This window comes from Podarcis vaucheri (genome assembly GCF_965113315.1).
Source record: "Podarcis vaucheri genome assembly, chromosome: 11".
Taxonomy (NCBI): domain Eukaryota; kingdom Metazoa; phylum Chordata; class Lepidosauria; order Squamata; family Lacertidae; genus Podarcis; species Podarcis vaucheri.
Genome location: NC_138749.1, coordinates 43234151 through 43259565, shown reverse-complemented (window position 1 = coordinate 43259565; position 25415 = coordinate 43234151).

Genomic DNA, 25415 nt, shown 5'->3' with positions numbered 1-25415 from the left:
TTTAACCTGCTTGGAATTCTTATTACATCCAGCGTATCTCAGCCCAACTCAAGGGCCTTTGCCTCTTTAACCTCCCCTATGCAAATGAAGGAAGCCAGGCGAAATCAGATTGTAGACAGGAATCTTTGTTCCTTCTCTCTGTATCAAATCCTGCCATCTGTCTATTTACACCAGGGATGGCAAACCACCTTCTTTTTGCTTGGCAGCCACATTTTCCCTTAGCCAGCCTCCACAAGCTACATGCCTAGCGGTCAGTGTGGCCATCCCACAGGCACACACACTGGCCACAAATGCATAAATGCACATAGCCCACTGTCAGAGCTGCTACCAGGTCCCAGCTCACATAGGACCACGCCACACAGCGTCCACTTTAAAAGAGTCTTTATTGAGTTACAGGTTTCATTTCCGAACTGCAGCGTGCAGCTCTACACCTTCTGCTCTAGGTCGGCGAAGACCCGTCTGAGTCCCCGCCTCTTGCACACCAGCTTAATACCCTAGCCTTGCTCCACCTCCTTCGCCTCTCCCTACGTCTCTGGGTCCTTCTGCCCCCCTGGGCCTCCTCCCTTCTACTCTCCTCTGACGCTGACCCCCCTGATCCTTCTGCCTCCTTGCGGCGGGCTTTAGGACCTGGCTCACTCTCCGGGCTGCTTACTGCTCCAGCTTCCGCTGCATTTGAACTTGGCGCGCGCGCCCAACTCTCTACTTTCCTCTTAACCGTTGCCTCGCTCTCTGAGGAGGGCGTGACCACCCCTGACTCGTGCCCTCCCTCCTGCTGACAGCCTCCGGAACCCGATGCCTGGCTACCTTCCTCCCTGCTGCTCTCAGTCTTGAGCGTGGGTCCCGACTTCCAGCTGCTGCCGCCCTCAGTTATGAGCGTGGGTCCCGACTTCCAGCTGCTGCTCTCTGAATCTCCTCTGTTCCCTTCCTCCTGGGGTGTCCCCCCGGATCCCCCCCTTGCTCTGCTCACTGGGGCTCCCTTTTGGGAGTCCTCTGACTCACTGCTTAGGCTTGGAGATCTCGGGTCGTCATCATCACTCATTCTCCCTTCGGCTTCCTCCCCCTCGCTCTCTGTTTCCACCCTTCTCTGCGTCTCTGCTTCTGAACCCCTGACATCCATCCCCCCCTCGAAGCCCCCCCTTCCCCCCTCCCCGCTGTCAGGTGTGGGTGCTGGGCGCTCCATCATCATGGGAGGGAATGCTGGATACAGGTCGCTCCCCGTGGGTGGCCGCCAACTGAAGACCTCCGAGTCTTCCCCCTCGCGGTCGTCGACGTTGACTTGTTGCTCTTCCATCTCTGTACCGCCGTGCTCGAACCCGAGGTCCTCCCCGAACACGTCCATGTCAGTCTCTGCGTCGGTCGCTCGACCTGGCATCTCCAGCCACTTCCTGCGCCATCGCTCCTCTGGTCGATCGTCCCACCAATACGAGTTGCCTGATGCCGAACCTGCCGGTGAACCTTCTGGGGAACGGGTGCTCCGTGCGGGTTCCCCTTCGGAGTCGAATCCATGGAACGTGCTGGAAGAAAGTGTGGGTGTGAACAACCAGTCGTCGAAGAAGCTCGCTGGCATGGGTTTGTGTGGGAAGAGGGCATGAAACTCGTCCTTGAGCAGGGGTTCCTCCAAAGCGTAGTCTGGTACCCAGCTATTGGCGCTGGCCCGGGTGCCCTCTCTGGCTAAGAGGTATTCGACTCCCTCTTCCCCCCATCTGGAGTCCAAAATCTCCGTGACCTCGTTGATGTGGTCCTGGTGCTTCACCTCCCGCGTCTCCGTCCGTTCCCGGAGCGGACTTGGCGCCGTCCCTGGCTCCTGGAACCTGTGAGGTGCCTTGTAGGGAGTGAGCACCGACCTGTGGAACACCGGATGCATTCTGGAACCCTCCGGCAGCGCCAGTCGGAAGGCTACCGGGTTGATCTGCGCTTCGACTTGGTACGGACCGATCTGCTTGTGCCCCAACTTCTTCTTGGCAAGCGACCTGGTCGGCACTGCGTGGGCTGCCAACCAGACCCAGTCTCCCACTTGGATCACTTCGCCAACCCGCCTGTGCTTGTCAGCTTGCACCTTGTAGGCGTGCTTAGCTAGCTCCAGCTGCCGTCTGAGTTGATCGTGGACCGCCTGCAGCTCTGACGCGAACGCGTCCGCCGTCTGTGGTTCTCCTTCCCCCACTCTCTCCAGTCCCGGGAAGGTTCTGGGATTCCTCCCATTGTTGGCAAAGAACGGCGTCACTCCTGTGGACACGTGCTTCGTGTTGTTGTAAGCGAACTCGGCTAGCGGCAGGTAATCCACCCACGTCGCAGGCTGTTGATTGGCATAGCATCTCAGGTACTGCTGCATGATGGCATTGACCCTCTCTGCTTGCCCGTTGGTCTGCGGGTGTCTTGCTGATGCCAGATTGACCTTGACATTTAGAAAACCCATCAGCTTCTGCCAGAAAGACGAGATGAACTGGCGTCCGCGGTCGGACAGGATAGACCGTGGCAGGCCATGCACTTTGAACACGTGATCTATGAACAGTTTGGCGGTTTGTTCCGCCGTGGCCACCTTCGCACACGGAATGAAACGTGCCATCTTGGTGAACAAGTCCACCACCACTAGCACAGCTGTCTTGCCTCTCGAGTTGGGTAAATCCGTCACAAAGTCCAGGGCCACCCTCTCCCACGGTTCAAACGGTGTTTGCAGCGGTTCTAACAGTCCCGCCGGTGGTCTGTGTACCGGCTTGGCCCTCTGGCAGGTGTCGCACCTCGCGACGTAGTCCGCGACCTCTCCTCTCAGCCTGGGCCACCAGAAGTCTCTCGCGACTAATTCCATCGTTTTCTCTGTGCCAAAGTGACCGGCCGTGGGTGCGTCGTGCAACTGTTGCAGTACCTTGGCGCGAAGGTCGTCTCCTGGTACATAGACAGCCCCTTTGCGTAGGAGCAAGCCGTCCCGCACCTGGAACTCGTCCGTGGTAGCCGTGCCTCTGAGCAGTTCCGCCATCTTGTCTTGCGCGAATGAGTCGTCCCGCAATGCACGTCGCACCGCATCCAGGTCTACTGTAGCTGAGGCACACGCCCACGCCGTCGGTGCGAAGATGTGCATGGCCGCCGCTGGCGTCACCTCTTCAAGGTATTGCGGTTTTCGGGACAGTGCATCCGCCATGATGTTGGTGTCGCCTGGGACGTACTCTATTCGGAAATTGAAGTCAGCAAAGAACTCCGCCCAACGTATCTGCCTCTGGTTCAGGAACTGAGCCGTGCGCCAGTGCTCCAGATTCTTGTGGTCCGTGCAGACCTGCACCGTGTGCTTGGCGCCGATTAGGAAGTGCCTCCACGCCTTGAAAGCTGCATGAATGGCCAGCAACTCCCTGTCCCAGATGGTGTAGTTCTGCTCCGACTTGCTGAGCTTTCTGGAGTAGAACGCTCCCGGCCGCCACACCCCCTGCGGGTCTCGCTGCAGCAGGACAGCTCCCACGGCTCTGTCTGACGCGTCTGTCTCTACCCTCAACGGTTTACTGGGGTCGATATGCAGCAGTTGCTTCTCCGATGCGAAGAGATGCTTGAGCGCTTGAAAGGACTGTTCCGCCTGCTCCGTCCAGATGAATTTCTTCTTTTTGGAGCTGAGCGTGTCCGTAATTGCTGCCGTCTGCATCGCGAACCCCTTGATAAACTTGCGATAGAAGTTGGCGAAGCCGACAAACCGCTGGACCTCCTTCCGGTTGCGCGGGCTTTTCCAATCCAATACCGCACGAACCTTGGTGCTGTCCATGGCTATCCCCTTGTCCGACAACTTGTATCCCAGGAAATCCACCTCCGTCGTGTCGAACTGGCACTTCTCCAGCTTGGCGTACAGTCTATGTTGTTGCAACCTGCTGAGCACCTCCCTCACGTCTCGGTCGTGAGCTTGCTGCGAGTCAGAGAAAATCAGGATGTCATCCAGGAAGCAGACGCATGTCTTGTAGAGGAGTCCCTCCAACACGTGATGCATAAAAGCTTGAAAACAGTGAGAGCCATTTTGTAATCCAAAGGGCATAACTCTGTATTCGTAGGTGCCCAGCGGTGTGAACATGGCCGTCTTCCACTCATCGCTCTCCCGCATGCGGATGAGATTGTACGCCCCTCGCAGGTCCAACTTGGTGAACACGCGTCCCTTGCGCACCGTCGCGAGGAGGTCGTCAATCCTGGGCATGGGGTAATCAGACGGTTTGGTCATCTGGTTCAAAAGGCGGTAGTCCACAACTAGTCTTTTTTGGGGCGTGTCTTTCTTTTTCACGAAGAAAACGGGACTGCCCCCCACTGCCTTGGACTCTCTGATGAAGCCACGCTCCAGATTATGCTCGATGAACTGTTTGAGTTCCTGCATTTCATCTTCAGACATGGAGTATAGCCGCCCCTTCGGCAGCGTCGCCCCCGGTAGGAGGTCAATCTTGCAGTCATATGGCCGGTGAGGGGGTAGCTTGTCCGCCTCCTTCTCGCAGAAGACCTCCAAAAAGCTCGCGTATTTGTGGGGGACCGCTTGCAACGTTCCCAACTGCAGTTGTGATTCCTCCTCCTCTCCCTCCCGTCGGGGCAGGATGCAGTGTTCTGCGCAATAAGAGGAGCCGAAGATCAGTTGTCTCTGGTACCAAGCCAGTGTCGGACTGTGCCTGTCCAGCCAACTCATGCCCAACACAATGGGCGTGTCCGACAGTTGGGTGACATTAAAACTGATGACTTCCCTGTGGTTGCCAAGGCGCATCACCATCGGTGGCGTCTGCTTCACCACCTGCCCCCCTAGCAACTCTCTGCCATCCACTGTGACGACTTGCAGGGGCAGAGTGGCAGGCAATAGCTGTATAGCGTGCTGCTCCACAAAGCTCTGCGCTATAAAGTCTGCGTTGCTTCCAGAATCCACAGAAAGCGGCACTTCGATAGTGACGCCGTCGGGTAGCTGGAGAGATGCTGTGAGCTGCACTACTGGTTTGGGTGGGAGGGGATCCGTGGGTTGCAAGATTGCTGGGGACTGCTTCACAGATGCGTCTGGCTGGGCCCCAGTGCCTCCGTCTCCAGCCAGACATTGTCGTTTCCCTGCTGTGGTTCTCCTTGCTGCGTTGCTGCAGTCACCATTGCTGAGGCTGCAGTGTGCTTGTGGAGCCTCCGGGGACACTCCTTCGCCAAATGGCCTGGATCCTCGCAGATGTAACACTTCCTGTTCCCTCTAGGAGGCTTCGCTTTCACTGCTGCCGGTGCTAGGGCTCTGGCTGCTGACTGAGCCCTTGCACCTCCAACCTCCATCGGTTCCCCTCCCCCTCCTGGCGGAGGTGTGGATTGCGCACGCGTTGCTTCCCTCGGAACGAAAGAGAAACTTCTCGCTGCTTCGCGCCCTCCACGTCCTTCATCTCTGCACCATGGACGTTCTTCCAGCCTCACCCCCACAGTCAGCGCCCTTTGGACCACCTCCTGCGTGCTTCGGGGCCTCTCCCCCCTTGCAATTTCATCCTTAACCGCTGAACTTAGACCCTCCCAGAAGAGGTCTCTGACAGGGGGCGAATCCCGATCCCATTCTAAAGCACTGACCAGCGCAAAAAATCGGGCGTGATACTGCCGGACGCTCGCCCTCCCTTGTTTTAGTCCATGAATCTCCCGTCTGGCAAGATCCACATCAATAGTAGACAAAAAACACGCATCCATCGCTTTGATAAAGGCATCTGCATTCTGAAGCGCCGGATCTTTATCCCTCCACAAATTGCGCAGCCAGGCTTTGGCATCCCCATGCAAATGGGACAATATGAACCCCACCTTCTCTTCCTCATCTCTAAAGTCTTTTGCCAGCAGTTGCAGTGCGCACATTACGTCTGCTCTAAAATTAGGGTATTGTTGCAAAGTCCCATCGAAGTGAGCCACAAGCCCTCCTGCTCTCCGTGCCAATCCCACGCCCTCCGGTCTGGGTCCCGGTTGCCCTTGCTTAACAAGCATTTCAAACCTGGCGTGTAGGTCTCTGTAGGCGGCTGTAGTCTCCTCCTCCCGTTTCTTGGAAGCCAATACCTCTGAGGACAACTGGGTCACTGCCTCTTGCAGCGCGGAGATCCTCTGTTCTTCCGTCATCTTGCTAACCTTTGTGAGCTCGCTTACAGACACCCCTCTTCCTCCCCTAGCGGCTTCTGCTCCCGCTGCGAGGTTTCAGGTTTCTGAAGCTTTGAAGAGACGGGTCTTACTGTCAGAGCTGCTACCAGGTCCCAGCTCACATAGGACCACGCCACACAGCGTCCACTTTAAAAGAGTCTTTATTGAGTTACAGGTTTCATTTCCGAACTGCAGCGTGCAGCTCTACACCTTCTGCTCTAGGTCGGCGAAGACCCGTCTGAGTCCCCGCCTCTTGCACACCAGCTTAATACCCTAGCCTTGCTCCACCTCCTTCGCCTCTCCCTACGTCTCTGGGTCCTTCTGCCCCCCTGGGCCTCCTCCCTTCTACTCTCCTCTGACGCTGACCCCCCTGATCCTTCTGCCTCCTTGCGGCGGGCTTTAGGACCTGGCTCACTCTCCGGGCTGCTTACTGCTCCAGCTTCCGCTGCATTTGAACTTGGCGCGCGCGCCCAACTCTCTACTTTCCTCTTAACCGTTGCCTCGCTCTCTGAGGAGGGCGTGACCACCCCTGACTCGTGCCCTCCCTCCTGCTGACAGCCTCCGGAACCCGATGCCTGGCTACCTTCCTCCCTGCTGCTCTCAGTCTTGAGCGTGGGTCCCGACTTCCAGCTGCTGCCGCCCTCAGTTATGAGCGTGGGTCCCGACTTCCAGCTGCTGCTCTCTGAATCTCCTCTGTTCCCTTCCTCCTGGGGTGTCCCCCCGGATCCCCCCCTTGCTCTGCTCACTGGGGCTCCCTTTTGGGAGTCCTCTGACTCACTGCTTAGGCTTGGAGATCTCGGGTCGTCATCATCACTCATTCTCCCTTCGGCTTCCTCCCCCTCGCTCTCTGTTTCCACCCTTCTCTGCGTCTCTGCTTCTGAACCCCTGACACCCACCATCAGCTGATCTATGCAAACCATCTGAGAGGGAGGAGTTGTGCCCACTGCACTCATCAAATGGTGACTGGGGAGGGTCCCATTTACAGTTTCACTTTGGGCACTGGGCTGGGTGGGGAAGTTTAAAATCTCTCCACCAACCCCAGCACTGGGTTGATGTCAGCTGGCAGCCAATAAAAGTTGAGGCAGCTGCCTTTAATAAACATAGTAAAAAACAAGTATAATCACATCATTCTTCGTCTAACCCCAAAAGTTAATTATACGATGTTGCACTGCATGCATGGGCAACAGTTCAGAAAATCTTGCTGCAGCAACAGTTAGTTTCTTAAACAGTGATCTCCCCACTGTGCAACATATTGTCTTATTCACACCATTGCTGTGTGGCTTGAATGTTATTGTTGGCAGTGCCAGAAAACTGTCCGGAAGGGCAAGGAGCAGGTCTGTGGCAATGCTGGGGAAGCTGTCCAGCTAAAGATTCCAAACTACCCCACAGAGCTAGGAACTGAACACAATGCGGAGTTGCCACAGCAACAGCTAGGCAGCAAGCAAAGGGTTTCAGAGCTGGACTTGTTGTGCCATTCCTTTCTAGAGAACCGATGGCCCACAGAACTTCTTGGTTTATGGTTCTTCTCCTAAGCATGGCTCAGAGATAGAAGGCCTCATTCTCCCAGATGCTTACTGCGTCTTCTGGTCTGGGTTTCAGTTTCTAGCAGCATAGGAGATTGACTTATACCATTGTTCCATCCAGTCCGGTGCTGTCAACACTGATTAGCTGTTGAGGGTTTCAGGTAGGGGTTTTCTCCAGCTCAGTGCTGGAGACTGAAGCTAGGGCTCATAATGAAGAACCAGGAGCAATTGGTTTTACTCTGTAAACCAGGGTTTCCCAAACTTGGGTCTCCAGCTGTTTCTGGCCTACAACTCCTATCATCCCTAGCTAGCAGGACCAGTGGTCAGGGGTGATGGGAAATGTATTCCAAAAACAGCTGAAGACCTAGATTGGGAAATCCTGCTGTAAATTATGGGACGCCTCACCAGATGGGATGTTGGGGTCTGTTGCCTCCTCTGTATCTGCTGAGACTGGCGGTGTTCTTCTCCAATAAGGAGGTTTTGCCCTTTTTGAATTTTGGCTAGTTCTAATGGGGAAGTAGGTGTCACAGTCTGGTTTATGAGCAGTCGAAATCCTGGCGGAGGACATCAGGACCGGGGCAAGACGTGTTGACATTTCCATTCCACCTTAAGGAGCAGACATGTGGAATTGTTGCGTGTCACATGTCTGTTTACATTCCAGCACAGCTTGCTGGGAACTTCTGTTGTGTATAGCTTTTGCTTTTCCTGTTCTCTCTGAGACGACGTGAGAGAGAGATGACATGTTTCTTTGTCCTGATTTATGATTAATAAATCTGTAGTATGCTTCTACAAGCCTCACACCTATTCTGTGTGCACAGTTCGATCTGCTGATAGTGTGCCCTGGCTCAGAAGCCCAGGCCGCTGATTTACATCAGAGCAGAGGTGATGGTCTTCGCAGAGGGAGGGCTGGAAGGAGACGGCCCAGCCGAGGCTAGCCAGCTGGCCTCCCAGCCCTCTGCATGCCAACAAGATGGCAGGGTGGGAGCAGGAACGGGAGTCCGGAAGCCAGGAGTCCGGAAGCCAAGGGTCCAAGGGTCAGGAAACCAGAAGTCAAGGGTCCAAGGAACAGGAAGCAAGGAGTCAAGAAGCCAAGGGTCCAATGATCAAGAAACAAGGAGTCAAGAAGCCAAGGGTCCGAGGATCAGGAAGCAAGGAGTCAAGAAGCCAAATGCAGCAAGCCAGGAAGTGTGTTGCTGTGGCAAAGAGCCAAAGGGAAATGCTGACCTTATATCCCTTCCCAGCTCTTGCCACCAGGTGCTGTGAGTTACCAATCAGCCTCACCTGTGCGGCCACGCCTTGCCTCTTCAGAACAAACTTAGGAAAGCCCCAGTCCTGGCAGCCCTACTGGTCACAGGGCCTGGCTCCTGCACGCACTCCTGACAGTATGGGTATGTGACATACAGCAAATCAGTCTTGAATTTTGGGGAAAACATACTGTTGGAGGAGGAAAATAACTAAACATTCCTATGAGAAATCCATAATGACCCCTGGATTTTACTCATAGCAGTGATTCCCCACCACCACTACCACCAACAGTGTTGTTCGCCAAGCAGACTCTGCCTGGAGAATTAGCCATATTGTACTGTTCCTTCTAGACATTTTGTCTCCTGAAATGCACCAGCTGTTCTCCAGGAAAAGCACTGCAAGCAATGATAGATTGAAGCAGGAAGAACAGCACAAATGAATATGCATAAAGGCACCTAGACTCTGAGAGGGTGGAGTTGTTGACCTTTCTTGATACTCTTGAGGCTGAAGAAGCTTTACATCGTCCACATCTTCCTTATTAATTTGCTCTTCCCCAATTTGCGGAGGCCTCATAAACTTCATCCTCCCTTATTTGACTCCTACCAGAATGTTTTATCTCATCATGAAGGACTGATGCCTCCCCCCCCCCCTTTGCTCAAACTATTTCTCCTAGCAATGGGGGCGGAATGAGGAGGGCAAATCTTTTGATGGTCAACAGTTTCTTTTTAGAAGCTGAAGACATAACATCTAAGTCTCTTGTGAGAGCTAGCCTACCGACAGCCCTGCACTAATTATTAAGACAGTGAAATACCTTGTTATATTTATAGCAAGTTTACTGCACAGTCAATTGATTATGATGCTCCGTGGCAAATGATGAATGGGATACGACTGCAACTGCAACAGTAAAATACACACACAAACAAACATGGAAACATGGGCACAATTAGCAGAACAGAAGGTACATTTTGATGCAATTCTAACTCATTAAAAAAGAAAGGGGGGAGAGCTTGCTGATCAATTGCCCAATGGCATATTTTGATTTGCAAGGGATAGGGATTTGCTTGTTTGGAAAGGAACAGTTTCAGAGTTTCTAGTCTTTCCAAACTGTAGCTTTATCATTCATCTCCCACCCACAGCAGCCGGAGTGGGTTGCAAGTGCATGTGAATGAGTAACAACAGTTCTATGGAGGATTGCCTAGCTGTCATTCACATTTATGCTGTAAGGTTGTTGTTTTTCAAGAGGACTCACAAGGATTGGGAATTATTTCTTGTACATCAAACTGCAGTGTCCATCCCTCCAATACAACTGTTGCGACCTCTTTGGCATCCCCAAATGACAAAGGAAATAGTTGGTTGCTTATGCTAAGAAACGAGAAGTCTGTTCCCTTCTCTCCCTCCAGAACCATGTATATATTACAACCATAGGGAGTTTCGTGTCTTTGAAAGTTAAGATGGAAATAGATGGGTAGGCATATGAGAAGCTTTGAGCATAGGGTAATGTGGGATTGCCTGATCCATTCTACAATTTTATTTTGTGTTGCACATAGGAAAATAGAAATCCGCCCGATAATAGAGAGCTCTAGCAAACTCAAACACAAGATACATTTGCCTTCTCTTGTGCAAGTTAGCAAGTGCAAAAGGTTCTGAAATGTTGCCAGTAAAAGCATGATCAGTTCCACTGTTTGGGGACAACTCACCAAGTCTGCATTCTCTTCCATGCACCATCCAAAAAGGGTCTCTAAACTAGCTGTAAAGACAAAAGGAAGTTTGCTGATATGCAAATGTACTTGGCATAAAAAGAGGTAACAATTAAACTGCCTATTGGGGGTGTTTGGGGGTTTGGTGCCACCTGCGAAGCAAAAGCCAAGGCAGGAGGAAGGGGGAGGGGAGGAAGAGGCAGGGCAGAGAAGCAAGACGTGTCAGAAACACCAAGGAGGACAAAGAGATGATAGCTACTTCTCTATTGACAAAAGCATGCACTTAGCAGTTCATAAGTTGCATCAAACACACACACACTTTTCTAGTGACTATGTAGCAAAGGAGCCCTCTTTGTGGAACACACTTCCATCAGATGTCAGGAAGATAAAGAATTACACCTGAATAATAAAGATAATAAAGGTGTTCTTGAAGCTACTAGCATGAGTTTGATCAAACTGCGGGAGGCAGTGGAGGACAGAAGTGCCTGGCGTGCTCTGGTCCATGGGGTCACGAAGAGTCGGACAGGACTAAACGACTAAACAACAACAACAATAAAGATAAAGAAAACATCTGAAGAGAAGTTTTTAATGTCTGACATTTTATTATTTTTTATATTTTGCTGGAAGCCACCCAGAGTAGCTGTGGAAACCCAGCCAGATGGATGGGGTATGAAACAATAAAATTATTATTATTATTATTATTATTATTATTATTATTATTAGCTGGCATTAACTTTCTCAGGTCCATGCCCAGTGGAGCAGTTGAAGCAACAGTAGAACCACACCTGTCCACTGAGTTTCTGTACTCTCAGCTGACCAAGTACCGGTATGTGCACACAACTTCAGCTGCATGGACGTTGCTGCTGTGCTTCCTTCTTCAAACACCTCCTGGTTCTAGAAGACAGTGGGGCAGGGGACAGCAGGGATTCAGCCAGCCCACCCCTCCCCTGAACAGCCTCTCCCTCTACTTCTGACACGTCTTGCTCCCCTCCCCTGCCTCTTCCTCCCCTTCCCCTTTCTCCTGCCTTGGCTTTTGCCTCGCAGGTGGCACCAAACCCCCAAAATCACTGGCCGCCTCTCAGGATCACCCACCAGAAACACACTCTGCCAGTTCCTGACACCTATGCAGTTTTAAACAAGTGTTTATAAATACAAAGGAAGCATCCTGTTTCTAATTATACTTTCTCTTGCACTTAATAAGAATCATTCTTGTTTAATTTGGGGTTTTGGGGTTTTTTGCCGAAGTTCTAGAGTTTGTCTCGCATGTGCAGCATAGAAATGTACATAGCAGGGCAGTTAATAAATTCACAAGGTATGAATGAAAGCTCATTAATGGTTGTTGAATGATTTGTTGACAATTCACAGAGCTTCTAAATCACGAGATAAATATATTCTGAACTTGGTTATCCCAGTAGAGTACATGGATCATTTTTCTTTCATTAACAATGGAGCAGAAACAACAATTTAATTTTATATGCGTGCCCACTTCCGTGCCTAAAAGCTTGTCCCTCAAAAATTGCCAGCGCTAAATCCTGCTTGGCTTCTGATGAAGGAAGAATTATGGAACAGCAGCACCCCAGCCTATTAGCAACTTTGTCCACTGCATATTAAAAAATAACTTTAAAGTCTAGGTCTACCACAATGTTTCAGCTTTTTCTCCAAGAGGATGGCATGGCAAAATCAATAATTTAAAACACTGCAATATTAATTCAGTGTAAGTACACCGATTACATCTCTTAACCCATGGGTCATTTATATATTTATTTTAGGCATTCTTTTTAGCCTGCCCCATCACCCACAGATCTCAGGGTGGGTTACAACTGGTTTAAACAATAATCCGCCCACTTTAAATATATAAGGAGAGGTAAAATTGCAGAGTTACAACTGCAATATAAACCGTAGCAGCAGAATTAATACAGACCCTCCAAGTGTCCCTGTTTTCCAAGGACAGTACTGGATTTACAGAAGCTGTCCCGGTTTCTGATTTGATCCTGAAATGTCCCACTTTTCCTTTTGGACGCCCCTATTTTCATTGGAGAAATGATGAAGTGTATGTGTGAAGAAGTACTGACTTTTGTCTTTCCTGATGTTTATTAAACATCCCCAAGTATTATGAGAAAGGGAGAAAAACCTTTCTCTATTTGCATAGAGCATAATTTTATTTCTTAAAATGCTGAATTGTGTTATGCCTGTGTTGGACGTTGCAAGCAGCAGAAAAACAATTCAGTCTTCCGGCGGAAAAAATATATGTGAATTTAAGGAATCACGAAATCGATTAGGGGTTAACAATGAAAAAATAAGGGAATCTTGCACACCCCTGGCATGTGGTATGTCCAGTGCCTTTTTTGGGGGGGGTATTCAAAGGTATGTAGTGCCAGCGCCATTTTGCTAGAAGAAAAGCACTGGTAAGAAGAAGGTTTTATTTATAGCCCACCCTCCCCAGTCAGAGCCAGTCTCAGGGCAGCTAACACTAAAAACATAATGGGAGGGGGGAACCAATTTAAAATACAGGTTAAAATACAATTTAAAATGCAGCCTCATTTTAAAAGTAGCCCATAGATCAAAACCATAAGGGGAGGGAACATAAGAATCAGACTGAGTCCAAACCAAAGGCCAGGCAGAACAGCTCTGTCTTGCAGGCCCTGCAGAAAGATGTCAAGTCCCGCAGGGCCCTAGTGTCTTATTACAGAGCATTCCACCAAGTCGGGGCCAGTACTGGAAAGGCCCTGGCCCTAGTTGAGACCAATCTAACCACCTTGTGACTTGGGACACCCAAAATGTTTTCATTTGTGGACCTTAAGGTCTTCCGCAGGGCATACCAGGAGAGGCGGTCCCGTGGGTAAAAGTATGGCATAACTGTAACAACTTAATGGAGACTACTAGCACTGGGTATGTCTATACCAATACCACTTGCTGCCCAGGTGTACAGCTCTGGCATGGAGACATTGCACATGCTTTGGTCAACAAAGTTCCACAACTATATAGAAGCACCTTTCAACATGTTCTGCATAAAGCTGTAACGTTTAAATTGGCCCATGGTGACAGGTGCGAAAGAGAAGAAAATCCCACGACGACAAGGTTTGTCTAGTGTGCCTCTGCAGAGAAATCAAGAAAAAGAAGATGTGTGAAGGAAGCCCGGCAAGGCTTGGACAAGTCACAGGTTCAGACAGGAAAGAAGAAAAGAGTCACCCTGTGCAACGAAACTGGAAGACAGGCACGATTTCGAAATTATATTTAAGCAAGCTAAATGTCAAAGGAAGCTTAGCTCTTTAAACTACAAATCGGTTCCAAGTGTCCAGGAATTTGCAGTCAGTTCATGAATTATCAATTCAAAGAGCGTGTTAGAATGACAGAGCCTAGAAGCTGTAGAAATTGGCTGGAATACTTTGAGTGGTCGACGCTGGATTCACTTCCTTTGAAGTGTCCAGATCTGGCTGATGTGGCAGACTGTGTATTGGGTTGAGTGGGCTACTAATCCATTCTAAGGATCCACGGAAGGTTCTTAGATATTTATTGTGTTTTTTGCATTTAATCAATTAATAATCCAATTAAAATACACAAGCAAAGAAGTAGGTCAGAGTCAGCCAGAATTTAAATAGAGATGAAATAGCTGTTAACTTTTATTTGTGGTCCTGTGATAACAAATTATTTATTCTCCCTTTTTTCCCCTCCAATTCAAACTGCCTTGACTTTAAAGAATAACTCAAACTTGAAAGGAGCAATAGGGATGTTGATGCAAAAGTTCACGTTCCTACTCAACCATTAAGCAAAACTGCTATTTCTGTAACAGGCCTCAATTGGCTGTTAGCGGCGCTGGGTCTCCAAACGCCGTTATGCTCAAGAGCTCCAGTCCCACACTTAACAGGAGGATAAGTAGGCTTTCTTAGAGGCTTGCGGCATTTTATTCTGGTAGCTTTAAATGAGTCAAAATTCCAGATTCTCGTTTAAAGCTCTAATCATGGACTAATTTCTCCGATAAAGCCACTCCAACTTCGTGTTCTGCCTAAAGAGTTGGCAGAAAGCCCTGCATTTTTGCTCCTCAGTCTTGGCCGCCAGAAAGTCTCTGGTGATTGAAGACAGATCGTTGTCTTCAGTGTTCTCCTTTTAACCTTTTTAACCTCTTCTTTGGGACTTGGCTAGATATTAAGAGCTAACGTTTCACTGAAAACTATAACAGAACCGTAAAGCTGGAAGGGCCCACAATGGTCAACCAGGCCAATCCTCTGCACTGCAGGAATCTTTTGCCCCATGTGGGGCTTGAACCCATGACCTTGATATTAAAAGTCTCCATCCTTTTTAGATATGCAGAGTGCTGAATCAGATCACCTGTCTGGGTTGAGATAGGCCTTTGTTGTAATGGAGTATGCAAGCCATTTTTGCATTTTATTTATTTATTTTGCAGCGACCATTTTACATGTGTCTGATGGACGTGCAACCACACACATGTCGCTGGCCTGGAAGTGCCCCCTTAAAGCAGCGAAACAGGGGCCAGGACCACAACCCCACCCCACACAGAAAGAGGGGGTTGCCTGTATATTCCAGCTAAGTGCATACTTATGGAAGGCGTTTCTTTATATCTGTTTCATTGCAAGTTCTCTCTTGCCCTTTAGCATCATGCATAATAGTTACAGTGACTTTTTTGTTCTTACTCCTGAACTGATAATATTGCACTGGTTGTCAAGGACAGGCCCTAAGCTGCTTTTTACCGTCAGGATGTAAGCAGGATAGTCAGAGGGACTATAAAACCAGCTCTGGAAGGGGTGAAGTGGGGAGTTCGTTGGGAGTTGTGTGGTTGGTTGGAGTGGGGGTGAATTGGGATAGAGTCTGTGGGTAGGTTGAGTTAGTGTAGCGAAATAAGCCGAGTCAGGAACAGTTAGGAACTAGGAAGACAAGGAAATATCTGAGAGGTGGTTTAGTGAGGGAGAGCAGGTAGCGGAAGTTATAGGTCTGGATAGGCACCCCATGATTGTAATGGACCGATACCGTTTATGAAACCACACGCTTGTTAAACTGCAATAAATAAACAGAAGTTTATGTTCCCATTTAACCCTGACTGGACTCAGTATTGTCCCAGGTAGGGCCTGCGTGGCGGCAGAGAGAAATAAAGTGGTGGCACAGGGATCAATAGATGGTGAAACGTCTGGAGACCCTGTGTGATCACCACAGTGCCCCCTTAAAGCAGTGAAACAGGGGCCAGGACCACAACCCCACCCCACACAGAAAGAGGGGGTTGCCTGTATATTCCAGCTAAGTGCATACTTATGGAAGGCATTTCTTTATATCTGTTTCATTGCAAGTTCTCTCCTGCCCTGATCATCATGGATAATAGTTACAGTGACTTTTTTGTTCTTACTCCTGAACTGATAATATTGCAGTGGTTGTCAAGGACAGGCCCTAAGCTGCTTTTATCGTCTGGTGTTTAGGGAACAGGATATACAGTAAACACACACCATGTAAGTAGCCTAGTGCAAGCTTGAATGACAGACAGTTTCCGGGAAGGCTGTTTCAGCCTCACACATTCTATGCTATTGCAGGTTTTAGTTTTAAATATTTAAGCTGAAATCCTATACACATTTACCTAGGAATAAGCTCCATTGATTCTAGTGGGACCTGCTTCTGAGTAGACGTGAATAGGATTGCACTGTTAATTAACTAACTAGATAACATTGTGTCCTACATTTATATCCATCATTACCGAAAGTTCAGATCCAGCAAAAGAAGCTGCATGTCCTTGGAGCCCAAGCTAGTGTTAATATTCACTCTTAGGAAAAAGGATATAGACACTGGGAATATGCAGAATACCACAGAGATTATAGTCCTGTGAAATATTAAATCAGAACAGAGTTTCATATGCTGCTTTTCAAAGCTCTCTCAAGAGAGAAGGGGCAATTTGCATGTATAGGTCTGATTTTGTTCTTTTTCTCTCTCTCTCTCTCTTCAAAATGCACTGTGAAGATTCAGAATATGTATTAAATGGAGTGAAAAGGAGAAATATTTGTTCTTAACTTGCTTTTAAGCATCTGTCCTTTTTCTGACCTTCAGTGTCAAGCTGAAAGGAAGTAACTTGAACCGATGTTTCTCTGTCCCATTTATGTTCTTTAGCCATAACTTCAAAGGGTTTGCTTTCAAGCTGCCTAAGGTTGAAGTGATCTGCTTAATGTCATGGTAATGTTGCGTTCTAAGGGCAACCTTTACTGCTTTAGCTTCACAAGCTGGTACCTCTTTAGAAGCTCTTCAAAATGGCACCCAGCTTGGTCTTTCCTTCTCATGCAACCAGTTTGCGGTCAGGAGCTGCTGCAGTGTAGTCAGGACCGACTCCATATTTATGTTTCTGAGCAGAATTCAAAGTGTTGGTGCTGGCCTTTAAAGCCCTAAATGGCCTTGGAGTGTCTCCTCCCCCATCATCCAGGCCAGACCCTGAAATCCATCTCCGAGGTCCTTCTGGCGGTTCCCTCACTGCGAGAAGTGAAGCTACAGGGAACCAGGCAGAGGGCCTTTTAGGCAGTGGTGTCCTCCCTGTGGAATGCCCTCCCACCAGATGTCAAGGAGACGAGTAACAATAAAACCTTTAGAAGACCTCTGAAGATAGCCCTGCATAGGGAAGCTTATTAATGTTTAGTTTTTTATTTTGTTTTTGTATATGCTGGAAGCTGCCCAGAGTGGCTGGGGCAACCCAGTCAGATGGGCAGGGTACAATTGTTGTTGTTGTTGTTGTTGTTGTTGTTGTTGTTACGGGGGCTCATGCAGGGGGCTCATCGGGTCCCATTCTCACCTCTCCCATCTTCTTCAGTGATCAAGCCAGCATTCATAAAAGCAGCAATGATGATGGCAGCTGTGGCTTGCAGGCCAACACCATATCTGATGCTCTGCATAGCAACATTATATATTTCTAATGTGTTGTACTCTGTCTGTTTTTATCAGAAGTGGAGGGCATACTTGGTTTTCCTAATGTGAGTTCATAACTTCCAACTTCTCTGCTTATATCCAGCAAGCCTTCCTCTCTCGTCTTTTTGCCAGTTACACTTTTTGACTTTCCTGTTATGCTCAGGGAGACCTGGCAAGCCAGTTTGATGTGGTCCAATAGAACCAATCTACTTTCATTTTTACACTCATTTTTCACACAAAAAGTCAGTAAGACAAGTTTAAAATTATTAGATTAAAAAAAATGTAAAATAGTCAATATTTTCATGTAGTTATTTACCAAGCTAAACTAAATTATATCCATTTAACCAAAGTACCACCCAAAAAAAAAAAAGCACTGGTTGGATGAAAATGGAGTCGCCTCCAAATATGAAAAGGGAAATACATATGTTGAAATATGAGTTATTGAGCACCATTCTTGAATAGTCACAAATAATACTGTCATTCAGCTAATTTTTGAATTTTCACTTGGGAATCAGTTGAAGCTGAAAGGCGAAGGGGTTAATAAAAATCCCTGCTTGCTCTGGATTTCCAGACTCTCCCATCTGCAGGAATTCCAGATTTCCTAAAGGCCAAGTGCCAATTGAACTGCCAAAGATCACATAAACAACACAGCCCTTACAAATCAGATCAAAGCGGTCATATTTTTCCTGCATCAATTCACTGAGTTAAGAGTTCATCCAGTAATATTGACAAAGAGCACTTCATTTGCTCAGAACGAGCTATTTTTAACTGGGTAAATGTTACCATGCAATAAGGAGTCACATGCATACTTATATTCCAAAATGAGGACTTTAGATGCTTGGAAGCTACAGTGATGGCTAATGAAGTTTCTTTAATGTAGAAGTTGTATCTAAAGCTAAATTTGTACTGAAGATGTTTAATTTGCAGCCATTACTGGGACTATATTAACAATGGAGCATGTCGTTGTGGCTCCTCAGAATTCCTGGCAAAATAGTTTCCTGTTCTCATAACTACAAAGCACAAACCTGAGAGGACTGAACGAGTCCCTTTGAAGCCAGAACTCTGTGCAGCTACTTACACCTCACTCATTCCTATTCTACTTAGCACTGCACTGAATTATCTTGTCGCTTGAAGTTCAAGACAAAAAAAGAGGAAGGATGGAGGCATTCACTCCCCACAACCCCTGCCTTCTACTCTTTTATGTATTTTTTCATGTCTGTTGTACCCTTTAGTCCTTTAATCTGATGCTTTGGCAGCTTTTATAAACAAAACAAAACACAAACACACAAATTTGAAAGGCTCCTTCAAATATTTCCTCAGCCAATTTGAGATTATGTAAAGAACATTACAGTACTATACAGTGGTACCTTGGGTTACATACGCTTCAGGTTACAGACTCGGCTAACCCAGAAATAGTGCTTCAGGTTAAGAACTTTGCTTCAGGGTGAGAACAGAAATCGTGCTCCAGCGGCGCGGCAACAGCAGGAGGCCCCATTAGCTAAAGTGTTGCTTCAGGTTAAGAACAGTTTCAGGTTAAGAACGGACCTCCAGAACGAATTAAATACTTAACCCGAGGTTCCACTGTATTCCCAATCAGATATGGTTATGCGATGTTGTCACTGATAGCAAAGAAACCTTTTGTGCAACCCTCCTCACTCTGTACAAGGAAGGGAGAAGGAGTATATAATTTTTGCACCTGTTTTTGGAAACCCTGTGTGCTGCTGTCTTTTTGGCATCTAAAGGGAATGCATCCCTGTTGCCAGGCCAACTGACCAACACACTCTCTCTTTTCAAACTGTGTGGGCTTATTGTCCATCAGTGCTACATGGCATGACTTTTGTCCCAGCCACGCATACATGATTTGGGCAGATCATGAATGCAGATTGGCATCTGATTGAACATAGCGCACTGTATCTGATGGGAATGAAGATCCCACTGAAAATAATGCTGTGTATTTCCACTGTCATCATAGTATACATCCAATAGAAAATAATGTGATATATCGGTACAAAATACATATCTGATCCACAACCGAATCTGAACGTTAATTAATATGCTGCATTACTTTCAGTGAGGTGTGCATTAGGCATTGTGGACAGCAATAAATTCCACTGCTTTCAGTGTGATGTGCAAACTCATCTATATTCTGCTGCAGCCAGTTTGGTACGTGTGACTGGATTGGAGTGAAGGATCATTGATCTGATTGCCTTGGCACCAGGAACCCATTTCTCTCTTCCTTTCCGATTTGCACAACCCTTTACAAAAGGCTGCAACATTCAGAAGAAATGGGGGCATATTTTACAGAGGTGGAAACATTTGCCAAAAATATATATATAAATTCCCCCTTCCCATTGTTGCTCAGCACTAATTATTTCCCTGTCTTATATTGATGTGGGAGTCACTTCCTGTCCTAGGCATCCCAGCCAAGAAAGGTACACACATGGGCGTGGCCAAGGGGGGGCTGAGGGCAGCTCCCCCCCATCAAGTAAAACAGTAGAAATAACTAACTGACCAATCACGGCAGTCCTGCCCCCCTCCCAACAAAAATCCTGGCTATGCCCATGGGTACACATATGATAGTTTCTTTATTAACAAAAGTATGTACTTACAGCAACTCCCATGGCGCTCCAGATATATACACACAACTTCTAGCCTCTAGGCAGCTGTACCCAGATCTGTGCCCTGCAGAGGAGCTGCAGCAACAGAGAAACCACACTTCCTCCCGCCAGCTTATGTACCCTCATCTGATGAGGTGCACACAGTCAACCTGAGGGCTTCTCCTTCACAGAGGCCTTTGCTGCTCTTCCCTCTTCAGGATAGGAGACAGGGTGGAAGGGGATGGTGGGGAGTCAACTGGCCAATCCCTCACCTCTTCCTCTGCCACTGAGACATCCTTAGTTCTTCCCTCCATCTCAGATGGCTCTGACCCTTCTTCTTCCTCCTCCCTGCCCTGACTCCTGCCATGCAGGTGGTGCCAAACCCCATAAATCACTGGTCCCCTCTCCTGGGTCAATCCCCTGGCCCTCTGCCCTTGCCAGTCCCTGACACTGTCCCATGGTACACCAATATATGATTGAAACAATTGGGTATTAAAAATCTATGTGATGGTCACCTCGCTCCTTTATTCACATACAGTTGTACAGTTGGAACCACGATGTTTGATGGACATGGAAATGGGGCCTGACTCACCTGACATCCCTGATCATTGGCCCTTCTGGCTGGGGGCCACCTGGGGGGAGGAAGGAAGCAAGTAGTTTGTATCTGGCAGACTCCACAGTACTTGCTGTCTCATCCTCTCCATTTCAAGCCACTTCTTGAAAGGCTGCCAGAGGTTGCCCACAACAGTGGCACCTCGGGTTACAAACACCTCAGGTTACAAACACTTTGGGTTGCAGACTCCGCTAACCTGGAAGTAGTACCTCAGGTTAAGAACTTTACCTCAGGATGAGAGCAGAAATGGCAGAGCGGCAGCAGGAGGCCCTATTAGCTAAAGTGGTACCTCAGGTTAAGAATGGTTTCAGGTTAAGAACTGACCTCCGGAATGAATTAAGTTTGTAACCAGAGGTACCACACTGTACTTGAATTCCAAGTCACACTCCACAATTTGCTTTGAATGCCTATTGCAACAAGAAAGGCATTATCCCGTGCTCATCATCCCTAAAAACAGAGATAGGGAACCTGTCCCCTTCCTGATGTTGGGTTACAACTTCCATCACCCGTGATCATTGACCACACTGACTGTTGCGTAGTCAGGAGTCTTTGTGAAAGGCTTCACAACAGTCTTTAATGATGACAATGATTTATGGCTTTGAGACAAGATCTTTCGCTAGTAACTGCCACTTTCCCACTTCATTAAATACATCTATTTAGTTATTTGGTATTCTTCTATTTTACACAAATCTGATATCTCTGGTGATTGTTAATGTATCATCCTCATCCTCTAATTTATTACTATAGACCTGTTGTGTTAGGGGTGGAGTAAATGGCAATCTGTTTATTAAAATCACAGGACTGGTTTAAAGAATACAAAGACACCCTGAAATCAATGTCTTGAGCAATGATTAAGATGGGATATCAACACCAGCAAAGGCCCAGATATGACTGACAAGGCTAGTTTGCACATGCCATTTTGTGCTCGCAGGTGATCTGTTCTGCTGTGTGTAGCATGTTTTCCGGTTTGTAATCACAGCTTTTCAATGCCTGCTGCTGTATTTACACATTTCATTGTGTAGTGTCCCCCCTGGGCTCTTCCCCAGCCTCCAGTATGACTTCATTGACAATAATGGAACTAGCTAAACATTCTGTGCCTTTTCCCCACAGGGTAATTTGAGTGTTAGCAAAGAATGATTTCTCAGAATAGCTTTTGGAGACTTTGAAGGCAACCTGCTTTTGTGTTGCATGTGTGTATTTGTTTTTTGACACAAAAGAATTACTCTTGCAATGACTGACTAGAAAAATATTTCACATTTGCCTCTCTGCAGCTGCAGGAGGTAGGAAGTCAATTGTAGAATTGTACATTTTCATGACTCTTTTCAGGGAGCCAAGTGCATTTATCATCAACAAACAATGTGGCTATCAAATGTTAATAGGAAAGAGTAGAGTGGGGTCACAAAGGTTGGGTGCCACGCCCACTCTCTGCAATATTCCCGGGGGTTCCATGCACTCACTCAGGGTCTGTGTTCCTTTGGAGAATTGAGACACAGCAGAGACTGTCACAACTTTAGGAAATATGGTTTATTTACCTATTTACACCTTCAGTCTGCATGAGGGAGTCCAGGTCTTACAGCACGGTCATTTCAAGAGGGGCTTGTCCCCCACAGCAGTGCAGCTGCTCTGGTTATCTCCCGCTTGGACTACTGCAATGCGCTCTACTTGGGGCTACCTTTGAAGGTGACCTGGAAACTACAACTAATCCAGAATGCAGCAGCCAGACTGGTGACTGGGAGCGGCCGCCGAGACCATATAACACCAGTCTTGAAAGACCTAGATTGGCTCCTAGTACATTTCTGGGCACAATTCAAAGTGTTTGTGCTGACCTTTAAAGCCCTAAACAGCCTCGGCCCAGTATACCTGAAGGAGCGTCTCCACCCCCATCCTTCTGCCTGGACACTGAGGTCCAGCTTCGAGGGCCTTCTGGCGGTTCCCTCTCTGCGAGAAGAGAGGTTACAGGGAACCAGGCAGAGGGCCTTCTCGCCCGCCCTGTGGAACGGCCTCCCATCAGATGTCAAAGAAATAAACAACTATCTGACTTTTAGAAGACATCTGAAGGCAGCCCTGTTTAGGGAAGCTTTTAATATTTGATGAACCATTGTATTTTAATATTTTGCTGGAAGACGCCTAGAGTGGTTGGGGAACCCAGCCAGATGGGTGGGGTATAAATAAATTATTATTATTATTATTATTATTATTATTATTATTATTATTATTATCTCTCCCTGCCAGCCATTAGCCAGCCTACCCAAGATGGATCCCAACTTTTTTCTCCATTCTTCTTCCCAGAACACCTTGCTCAGAACTTTCTTTTCTTGTCACTTCAAACACACAATGTATCACCTTGGCAACATCTGTCTCCCCAGGCCAAAGGATTCCTCGCAGATGGCCCATCAACCCCTTTTGTCATGTTGACAGATTTGCTCTTCACTCGGCCTTGTGGGCTTGCTGCCCAGAAGGTTGATGGTTCAAATCCCCACAAAGGGGTGAGCTCCTGTTGCTCAGCCCCAGCTCCTGTCAACCTAGTAGTTCAAAAGCATGCCAAAAAGTGCAAGTAGACTAATAGGTACCACTATGGCAGGAAGGAGTGCTCTGGTTTCAGTGTTCTGCTGCGCCAGAAGCGGCTTTGTCATTCTGGCCACATGACCCGGAAAAACTGTCTGTGGACAAACGCCAACTCCCTCGGCCTGTGAAGCAAGATGAGCGCCACAACCCCAGAGTTGTCTGCGACTGGACTTAACTGTCAGGGGTCCTTTACCTTTACCTTTTTAGGTCAGCGAAGCTGGTTTGCGTAAGGCAGCCCAGGGATTCCTTTCTGGCACATTTCTGCAGCTTGTACTTTCATCCATATCCCAATTAATCAAAATCTACAATTTATTAATTTCTAGGGTTTGGGGGAGGTCCCCTCCCAAATCTATAACACCGGGCATCAAACAACCCATGTTGTTTGTATCTCTCTCTGTTCCTGTCAATGTCCTCATAATGACTATGGTTTAAACCAGGGATGAGCAGCCTGATTTCAATCGGGAGGAGGAAGCCTGGAAGGGGAGAAGAAATATGGGAGGGGCTGAAAGGAAACACTGGGAGGAGGGAGGAGGAAATCCATCTGCAAGTGATGGCTTCAGACCTCTGGCAAAAATGACCTGCCCATCCCCTGGCAGCCCACTGTGTGGAGAAGGAGGGATAGAGAAAAGGGCTGGCAGTGGGGTGGCTCTGAACTAGCCCAGTTTCAGCCCTTCCCACCAGTCACAGGTGACCCATCCTGAGATTACAGACCTTTATTGTAAAAAAAGGTTTCCTGCTTTTGTTTTAGATTAGATGAACTACTCTAGCACTGAATGCGATGTAGGGAGAGAATTCCTGCAAGGAAGAATCTGTCCAAGAAGCTATGATTCAATGATATATTAAATACTGGATATGCTCATTGAAAGTTCAGTGTGACCAACAGATGGAAGCAGGAAACTGATGCTTTAATATAAATTAAATTGTCCATAGGAATGGAAGAGTCTTGGACCGAAGCCGCCATTAAGATGCTGAGTTTTGCTGATTAGCTCATCTGCTTTATCTATGTGAATATTATGCTATAAAAATATTCCTTTATGATAGTATCTTAAGGGCACATGGATGGGGGGGATGTTGAATATATTTACATTATTTAAAGTAGATTGCTACTATGCGGTCTATGCACTTGCCGAAGTTTAATTCGATAGGAGTTTTGCAGAAGTTCCTAATAGATTATGCCCAGTGCACAAATATTCTCACGTCAAGTGCCTGTTGCTCTAGAACTTATAAGAAGCTCAGTTTTAACTTGCCTATAGCCTTCTAGTGCTTAATAGTTTTTTTGCTTGACTACACCATAGTAATTTCTTTAAAATGCAGGCTTAACTGCTATGGTTAGCTGCTTAGGCTGGGCAAATTAAATTAAGCCTCTGGCATATGATTTAAGCTTTGTTTCAGCTAATTGAGCATCTAATGGGTGAGGATGAATATGAGCTATACAGAGAAATATTGTTTTTCAAAGTTTTTCCGATTAACAACCATTCAGATGAGTTAACAGGAGCATTTAAGCAGACACTTTCGCAAGCAAGTTTAAAATGAATCGTTGAGCCTTGCAGAATACTGTCATTGTATGAAGTGTACTCTGAGATATTCTCCCTGTCTCACTTCCCCTTTTCATTCCTCTGTTTGATACGTTAGTAGTGAATAGCCTGTTGGTTTTTATTGGCCATAAGCATGGTCAAACTTTCTTCCTAACCTCACTTCTCTTGCTGCAATTGGCCGATCTGTTGTGATGTCACAGAAGCTTTTGTTGTTCTTGGATGTTTAGACAGCTGCCTTACCCTAGATTTGCAAGAGCTGTAGTGACATCAATGGAGCTGATGCAGCTCATGGTTCTTTTGTTATTTGCCATTGGTCAGCTGCTGTGACCACACAGAGGACATTGCAAGCCTGTTTAGGGCAACAGGTAATGCTACTAGGGCGTGTGAGGAAAGGGAAGAAACTTTACCGTATAGTTAAAGCTATGGTTTTCCCAGTAGTGATGTATGGAAGTGAGAGCTGGACCATAAAGAAGATGATCGCTGAAGAATTGATGCTTTTGAATTATGGTGCTGGAGGAGACTCTAGAGAGTCCCATGGATTGCAAGAAGATCAAACCTTGCCATTCTTAAGGAAATCAGCCCTGAGTGCTCACTGGAAGGACAGATCATGAAGCTGAGGCTCCAATACTTTGGCCACCACATGAGAAGAGAAGATTCCCTAGAAAAGACCCTGATGCTGGGAA